This window comes from Palaemon carinicauda, chromosome 2 (assembly GCF_036898095.1).
Source record: "Palaemon carinicauda isolate YSFRI2023 chromosome 2, ASM3689809v2, whole genome shotgun sequence".
Lineage (NCBI taxonomy): Eukaryota > Metazoa > Arthropoda > Malacostraca > Decapoda > Palaemonidae > Palaemon > Palaemon carinicauda.
In genome coordinates this window covers 65,413,386-65,422,213 of record NC_090726.1, presented here as the reverse complement: position 1 = coordinate 65,422,213, position 8,828 = coordinate 65,413,386, and the positions used below count along the sequence as shown (strand labels likewise).

Sequence of the window (8,828 nt, the reverse complement as noted above, 5' to 3'; positions counted from 1 at the left end):
CCTTATACGTACATGTCTGTTATCTCTGAAAAGAATACATTAACTGTTAACCCCAAACCAATATAAACAGAGTACCATCAAAACTATTCAATACTGTATATGCATTATGACTACAGGATTTTTACTACTTGGTACATTTTGCAGTTTCTCCAGTTAAAAAAATTCAATTTTTTTAATGAATCTTACCTGTAGGACACATTGCCTTTTTTATGGAACAGTTGTCTAATTTTACCTAATCTTTTGTTTCTTCTGTGAATCCTCTTCTACTGTCTTCTTAGTCAATAGCATATCCCTTTCATGCTCTTCTGAGTCTGCTAAAAATGTTGCTTCTAACTTTAAAAATTCTGTCTTGCCACCAAGACAATATTTTTCAGATAATATTTTTTTTTATGGACTTCCCCTTATGTTCATATTGCTTCATCTCTAGGTTTGTTTAATCCACATTTTCTCATAAAAATATTTAACATTTTGAAATATTTCTTAGTAAAGTAAGGAACACTTAGTCTAACGATAAGTAGTAACTGACACGCTTGTGTGTTTATTTTTTTCAGTTAATCAGTCATGTCTGTTGTGCTCAGCTGTTTTCCAGATTGTTTACTTATTTCTGCACAGTATTATTATTATTATTATTATTATTATTATTATTATTATTATTATTATTAGGTAATTTTCAACCCTTGGAAAAGTAGGATGCTATAAGGCCAATGGTTCCAGTAAGGAACATTTGCTGCAAGTTTGAACTTATGAAGTTCCACAGATTCAACTGCCTGATCAGGAAGATCATTCAACAATCTGATCATAGACAGAAAAAAATTTCTAGAATACTATTTAATATTGAATCTTATGATGGTGATTGTATGACTGTGAGAATTAACTGCATACATAGTACTACATACAGGATGGTTCAGTCTGGGAAGATCTGAATGCAGTGAATGGTCAGAATTATGAAAAATCTTATGCATAATCCATAAAAAACTTACTGAATGATGGTGCTAGAGATTAATATCTAGATCAGGAATAAGAAATTTAAAGATATAAATTTCTTACCCAACAAATTAAGATGGAGATTCAGCGGCTGAAGACCAGACAGGTAAAATGTAAGTATTAAAATGCTTTTTCAGAATAGATTGATCATTGAAAATCTTAAAAATCTTCCTCAATAAGCCAATTTTTGTGCATTTGAAGAAGAAACAGACCAAATTCCTTTCTCAAAAGTAAATTCGCAAAATAAATTTGCAATTAAGAATCACGCCTAAAATTTTAAAAGGAGTTGGATAGAGTTAAAGAAAGAATATCAGTGCAGAGATCTGGATGTTCAAGAACCACTGTTCTTGACCTACTTACAATCATACTTTCAGATTTGTTAGGATCAACTTTATGGCCCATAATTTGCATCATGAACTAATTTTAGCTATATCTCTGTTAAGGGATTCAGCAACTCCAGGTATACATTCAGGAGATTATATTTAGGCAAAGAGAGTAACATGCCAAATCACATATTGTGTATTTAGTATGAAAAATAATTGGACAAGAACACTACCCTGAGAAATACCATATATCACATTCCTATACTCCTCATGGTTCCCATCAACTTTTTTTTGCAATCTATTACTTAAAAAATCAATAATGATGCTTAGAAACCCACTTACTCCCAACTGTTTGAGTTTGAAAACGAGGGCCTCATGATTAACACTGTCAAAGGCAGAACTAAAATCAAGGCCAATTATACAAACTTTACAGCACGTGTATCACACGTGCTTGTAAACTGTAACAGTATTTCTTATTTTTTCTATGCTGTTGTTATCGCTCTTAACTCTTACTAATAACTTGTTCATTCCTGTATTTTTCTGCAGCATTGCGTTTGAATTTTTGTGCGTTCTTGACTGGAATGGGTTGTATAAATACTCGAGCTTTGATCAAATAAAGTTCAGTTGCCTGCACGACAGTCTCTCAGTTATTATTATTATTATTATTATTATTATTATCATTACTTGCTAAGGTACAACCCTACAGTAGTTGAAAAAGCAGGATGCTATAAACCCAGTGGCTCCAACAGGGAAAATAGCTCATTGAGGAAAGGCAATAAGGAAAAGTAAAACTTTTAAGAAGAGTAACATCAGAATACTGTAGATATCTTCTAAATAAAATATTAAAACTTTAACAAAACAAGAGGAAGAGAAACAAGACTGAACAGCGTGTCTGAGTGTACCCTCAACCAGGAGAACTCTAACCCAAGACAGTGGAAGACCATGGTGCAGAGGCTATGGCATTACCCAAGACTAGAGAACAATGGTTTGATTTTGGAATGTCCTTCTCCTAGAAGAGCTGCTTACCATAGCTAAAGAGTATTTTCTATCCTTAACAATAGAAAAGTGGCCACTGAACAATTACAGTGAAGTAACCCCTTGGGGGAAGAAGAATTGTTTGGTAATCTCAGTGTTGTCAGGTGTATGAGGACAGAGGAGGATAAGTAAAGAATAGGCCAGACTATTTGCTGTGTGTGTGTAGGCAAAGGGAAAGTGAACCGTAACCAGAGAGAAGGATCCAATGTAGTACTGTCTGGCAAGTCAAAAGACCCCATAATTTTCTTGCGGTAGTATCTCAACGGGTGGCTGGTGCCCAGGCCAACCAACTACCTACAACCTACAACCTAACAGTGGTCACCAGTGGTCACCTAACAGTGGTCACCAATTGTGCCAGCAAGCTGCTGGCACAATTGGTGACCACTGGAGTGTTCAATTCCCTCCTGCTTTCAATTCCCTCCTGCTTTCCCCCTCCCTGGCCTACCTTCTTGATTGCTACCAACGACCATGCCCCTTAAACCTATCCTTTGCCAGCAGAGAACTGTTTGCCTGGTTCCAGTGTCCAGAAGTCCTATTTCTCTTAAAGGGAGTGACTCGGTCCAGCACCAAAGATGATTACGTTCCCGCTGCCTTCCCCGGGGACATTTTCCTGGAAATTTCCGTACTGGAGCAGTACTCACCATCACCGGCAACCCACATAGCGAAACTTTTTCAGCTCTCTCAACAACCGGTGGGGGACCAAAAGGCTTCACTCGTCCTCAAGGAATTGACCAGTATTGCTCGCCTGTATCCTGCCTCTGACGGCCATCCCCCATGTTATTTTGCCCATGAAGGATCTTATGAGGTCCTTTGGCTTGCCCTTGAGGGAGGCGTAGAGGGGAGCAAGAGTGGCGGCAATGGTTGGCAGAAAACGGTGATAATAGTTGATCATGCCCAAGAACTCCTGCAGAGCTTTGACGGTCGAGGGCGTGGGGAAGTTCTGAACGGCTGCTACCTTCTCAGGGAGGGGATGGACTCCTTCAGGAGTGATGCGGTGCCCTAAGAACTACACTTCGTTGGCGCCAAAGGTACACTTGTCGTACCGGACTACAAGGCCGTTTTGTTGCAGGCGGTCGAGCACGATGCGCAGGTGACGGAGGTGTTCCTCTTTTGAGGAGGAGAACACAAGTATGTCGTCCACATAACATACACAGAAAGGGAGGACCCCTAAGATGCCATCCATGAGACGTTGAAACGTGGCCCCAGCATTACGAAGGCCAAAACAGGAGTAATTGAAGGTGTATGTACCAAACGGAGTGGGGATGGTGGTGTTGGGGATGTCTTCTGGGTTCATAGGCACCTGATAATACCCCTTCAGGAGGTGGAGCGTAGAGAAAACCTTCGCTTTGTGCAGGTGGGAGATCACGTCGGCAATGTTTGGGAGGGGGTAGTGATCCGGTTCTGTTTGCATGTTCAGGCGCCTGTAATCCCCGCACGGACGAAGGGAGCCGTCTTTCTTCAGAACGATGTGTAAGGGTGACGACCATGGGCTGGAGGTCTTTTGGCAAAGGCCCATTTCTTCCATTTCGGCGAACGTCTGTTTGGCGGCTGCCAATCGTTCCGGTGCCTTATGGACAGTCACTTCATCACCTTCCAGACCTGCATCAATGTCTCCACTCTTGACGAACTTGTGACGGCTAAGAGAAGGTTATTACTCAAAGGCGGGATGCAATCAACTGAGTAACTTTATTAAAGAACACTCCTTTATATACAAAACCTCAAGGCAACAGGAATTTTCATGTTCGAGAAAGAGACATTGTTAAGAGAGGAAAAACGCAGACATGTTTATTCTGGTTCTTTTTAGTGCAAGGGAAGAGCGCAGATACAAGCATAATATATACAGAATAATTTATGTACGATCGTTTGACACACGGTTGGTACATGGCTCCCCCCCTAAAAATGACACACTGTACATGTTAAATAGGGCGCCCTGATCTAGAGAGGCGAACTGTAGGCGGGTCATCTGGCAGTAGATAAGCAGGTTTTAGACGATCAATGGAGACCCAGTCTTCTTTGCCAAGAATGTTTAGTAGGAATGCTTTCGGACTGCGTCGGATCACAAGGAAAGGGCCCGTGTAAGGGGGCGTTAGCGGTGGCTTGGTAGTGTCGTTGCGCAGGAAGACGTGCGTTGCAGAGTGCAAGTCTGTTGGTATGTGATGCTTCGCTGGGGGCTTGTAAGTCTGGCGGCATGGAGTAAATTTTCCCACGACGTGACGTATGCGCTGGAGATCATCGGAGGAGGTTGTAGAAGGAAAAAATTTGGCAGGGACGACCAACAGGTCGCCATACACCATTTCAGCTGCCGAGACGTCGAGGGCGTCTTTAGGAGTGGTCCTTAGTCCCAGGAGGACCCAGGGAAGCTGAGTAAACCAGTTGCAATCCTTGCAGCGGGACATCAAAGCTGCTTTGAGGGTGCGATGAAAACGTTCAACCATTCCATTGGCAGCGGGGTTGTAGGCCGTTGTCTGATGTAGGGTGATGCCCAGGAGATTCGCTAATGATGTCCACAATTGAGAGGTGAAAATGGTTCCCCTGTCAGAAGTAATATACTCAGGGATACCAAATCTTGCAATCCATCCAGAGAGTAAGGCAGATGTACATGAGGCGGACGTTGCAGTTTCCATGGGAATGGCTTCAGGCCAACGAGTGGAGCGGTCGATGACGGTAAACAGGTAACGATGTCCTTGTGATGTGGGTAGGGGGCCTACAACGTCGACGTGAATGTGTGCGAAATGACGCTGAGGTTGAGGAAAGGTGCCCACTCCTGAATCCGTGTGTCGATGTACTTTGGAAGTTTGGCAAGAAGTACAGGCGCGGACCCAATCCTTAGCATCCTTAGAAATGCCGTGCCAAATGAACTTGGCCTTCAGCAGCTGTGCAGTAGAACGGCACGAGGGATGTGAAAGGCTGTGAATGAAATCAAACACCTGTCGGCGCATGGGAGCAGGAATCCAAGGTCGTGGTCTGCCAGTACGACGTCACAGAGGAGGGTGGTGTTGGAGTCTTCGAGGGGAAAGTCTTCCCAACGGAGGGACGTGCAGGATGTCCTACATGCTTGATATTCTGGATCCTGTCGTTGGGCTTTAGCCAGGGCGTTGTAATCCAATCCCAGTTGAACGGCAGCCGTGTTTCTTGACAGGGCATTGGCAACGGGATTCATTTTTCCAGGGACGTATTGAAGGGTGCAATTGTATTCAGCCACGGCGGAGAGATGTCGGCGTTGTCGGGCGGACCAGGCATCAGACTGTCGAGTAAAGGCGTGCACCAGAGGCATGTGGTCTGTGCGAATGACGAAGGGCGTACCTTCTAAGAAATGACGAAAGTGACGGACAGCCAAGTGCACCGCCAGCAATTCTCGATCGAAGGTAGAATAACCCGATTCTGCCTTGGACAGTTTTCTGCTGAAGAAGGCCAATGGGCGGGGCGAGCCGTTGACCACCTGCTCGAGTACTGCACCAATAGCGACGTAGCTGGCATCGGTGGAGAGAAGGAGAGGGGCATGTGGGATAGGAAAAGTGAGAGCCGCAGCAGTTGATAGGGCCTTCTTTGCATTGCAGAAGGCTGCTTCTTGAAGGGGACCCCACTTCAGGTCCTTTGGCTTGCCCTTGAGGGAGGCGTAGAGGGGAGCAAGAGTGGCGGCAATGGTTGGCAGAAAACGGTGATAATAGTTGATCATGCCCAAGAACTCCTGCAGAGCTTTGACGGTCGAGGGCGTGGGGAAGTTTTGAACGGCTGCTACCTTCTCAGGGAGGGGATGGACTCCTTCAGGAGTGATGCGGTGCCCTAAGAACGACACTTCGTTGGCGCCAAAGGTACACTTGTCGTACCAGACTACAAGGCCGTTTTGTTGCAGGCGGTCGAGCACGATGCACAGGTGACGGAGGTGTTCCTCTTTTGAGGAGGAGAACACAAGTATGTCGTCCACATAACATACACAGAAAGGGAGGTCCCCTAAGATGCCATCCATGAGACGTTAAAACGTGGCCCCAGCATTACGAAGGCCAAAACAGGAGTAATTGAAGGTGTATGTACCAAACGGAGTGGTGATGGTGGTGTTGGGGATGTCTTATGGGTTCATAGGCACCTGATAATACCCCTTCAGGAGGTCGAGCGTAGAGAAAACCTTCGCTTTGTGCAGGTAGGAGATCACGTCGGCAATGTTTGGGAGGGGGTAGTGATCCGGTTCTGTTTGCATGTTCAGGCGCCTGTAATCCCCGCACGGACGAAGGGAGCCGTCTTTCTTCAGAACGATGTGTAAGGGTGACGACCATGGGCTGGAGGTCTTTTGGCAAAGGCCCATTTCTTCCATTTCGGCGAACGTCTGTTTGGCGGCTGCCAATCGTTCCGGTGCCTTATGGACAGTCACTTCATCACCTTCCAGACCTGCATCAATGTCTCCACTCTTGACGAACTTGTGACGGCTGAGAGAAGGTTATAACTCAAAGGCGGGATGCAATCAACTGAGTAACTTTATTAAAGAACACTCCTTTATATACAAAACCTCAAGGCAACAGGAATTTTCATGTTCGAGAAAGAGACATTGTTAAGAGAGGAAAAACGCAGACATGTTTATTCTGGTTCTTTTTAGTGCAAGGGAAGAGCGCAGATACAAGCATAATATATACAGAATAATTTATGTACGATCGTTTGACACACGGTTGGTACATGGCTCCCCCCCTAAAAATGACACACTGTACATGTTAAATAGGGCGCCCTGATCTAGAGAGGCGAACTGTAGGCGGGTCATCTGGCAGTAGATAAGCAGGTTTTAGACGATCAATGGAGACCCAGTCTTCTTTGCCAAGAATGTTTAGTAGGAATGCTTTCGGACTGCGTCGGATCACAAGGAAAGGGCCCGTGTAAGGGGGCGTTAGCGGTGGCTTGTTAGTGTCGTTGCGCAGGAAGACGTGCGTTGCAGAGTGCAAGTCTGTTGGTATGTGATGCTTCGCTGGGGGCTTGTAAGTCTGGCGGCATGGAGTAAATTTTCCCACGACGTGACGTATGCGTTGGAGATCATCGGAGGAGGTTGTAGAAGGAAAAAATTTGGCAGGGACGACCAACAGGTCGCCATACACCATTTCAGCTGCCGAGACGTCGAGGGCATCTTTAGGAGTGGTCCTTAGTCCCAGGAGGACCCAGGGAAGCTGAGTAAACCAGTTGCAATCCTTGCAGCGGGACATCAAAGCTGCTTTGAGGGTGCGATGAAAACGTTCAACCATTCCATTGGCAGCGGGGTTGTAGGCCGTTATCTGATGTAGGGTGATGCCCAGGAGATTTGCTAATGATGTCCACAATTGAGAGATGAAAATGGTTCCCCTGTCAAAAGTAATATACTCAGGGATACCAAATCTTGCAATCCATCCAGAGAGTAAGGCAGATGTACATGAGGCGAACGTTGCAGTTTCCATGGGAATGGCTTCAGGCCAACGAGTGGAGCGGTCGATGACGGTAAACAGGTAACGATGTCTTTGTGATGTGGGTAGGGGGCCTACAACGTCGACGTGAATGTGTGCGAAATGACGCTGAGGTTGAGGAAAGGTGCCCACTCCTGAATCCGTGTGTCGATGTACTTTGGAAGTTTGGCAAGAAGTACAGGCGCGGACCCAATCCTTAGCATCCTTAGAAATGCCGTGCCAAATGAACTTGGCCTTCAGCAGCTGTGCAGTAGAACGGCACGAGGGATGTGAAAGGCTGTGAATGAAATCAAACACCTGTCGGCGCATGGGAGCAGGAATCCAAGGTCGTGGTCTGCCAGTACGACGTCACAGAGGAGGGTGGTGTTGGAGTCTTCGAGGGGAAAGTCTTCCCAACGGAGGGACGTGCAGGATGTCCTACATGCTTGATATTCTGGATCCTGTCGTTGGGCTTTAGCCAGGGCGTTGTAATCCAATCCCAGTTGAACGGCAGCCGTGTTTCTTGACAGGGCATTGGCAACGGGATTCATTTTTCCAGGGACGTATTGAAGGGTGTAATTGTATTCAGCCACGGCGGAGAGATGTCGGCGTTGTTGGGCGGACCAGGCATCAGACTGTCGAGTAAAGGCGTGCACCAGAGGCATGTGGTCTGTGCGAATGACGAAGGGCGTACCTTCTAAGAAATGACGAAAGTGACGGACAGCCAAGTGCACCGCCAGCAATTCTCGATCGAAGGTAGAATAACCCGATTCTGCCTTGGACAATTTTCAGCTGAAGAAGGCCAATGGGCGGGGCGAGCCGTTGACCACCTGCTCGAGTACTGCACCAATAGCGACGTCGCTGGCATCGGTGGAGAGAAGGAGAGGGGCATGTGGGATAGGAAAAGTGAGAGCCGCAGCAGTTGATAGGGCCTTCTTTGCATTGCAGAAGGCTGCTTCTTGAAGGGGACCCCACTTCAGGTCCTTTGGCTTGCCCTTGAGGGAGGCGTAGAGGGGAGCAAGAGTGGCGGCAATGGTTGGCAGGAAACGGTGATAATAGTTGATCATGCCCAAGAACTCCTACAGAGCTTTGA

At 46.2% G+C, this 8,828-nt stretch overlaps 1 protein-coding gene across 3 annotated transcripts in view; it reads left to right on the top strand.

Annotated features, from left to right (window-relative positions):
• LOC137625647 (uncharacterized protein F09G8.5) overlaps positions 1-8,828 on the top strand; it is a 223,814-nt gene that overhangs the window by 192,438 nt on the left and 22,548 nt on the right. The gene's annotated exons all lie outside the window — the stretch shown is intronic.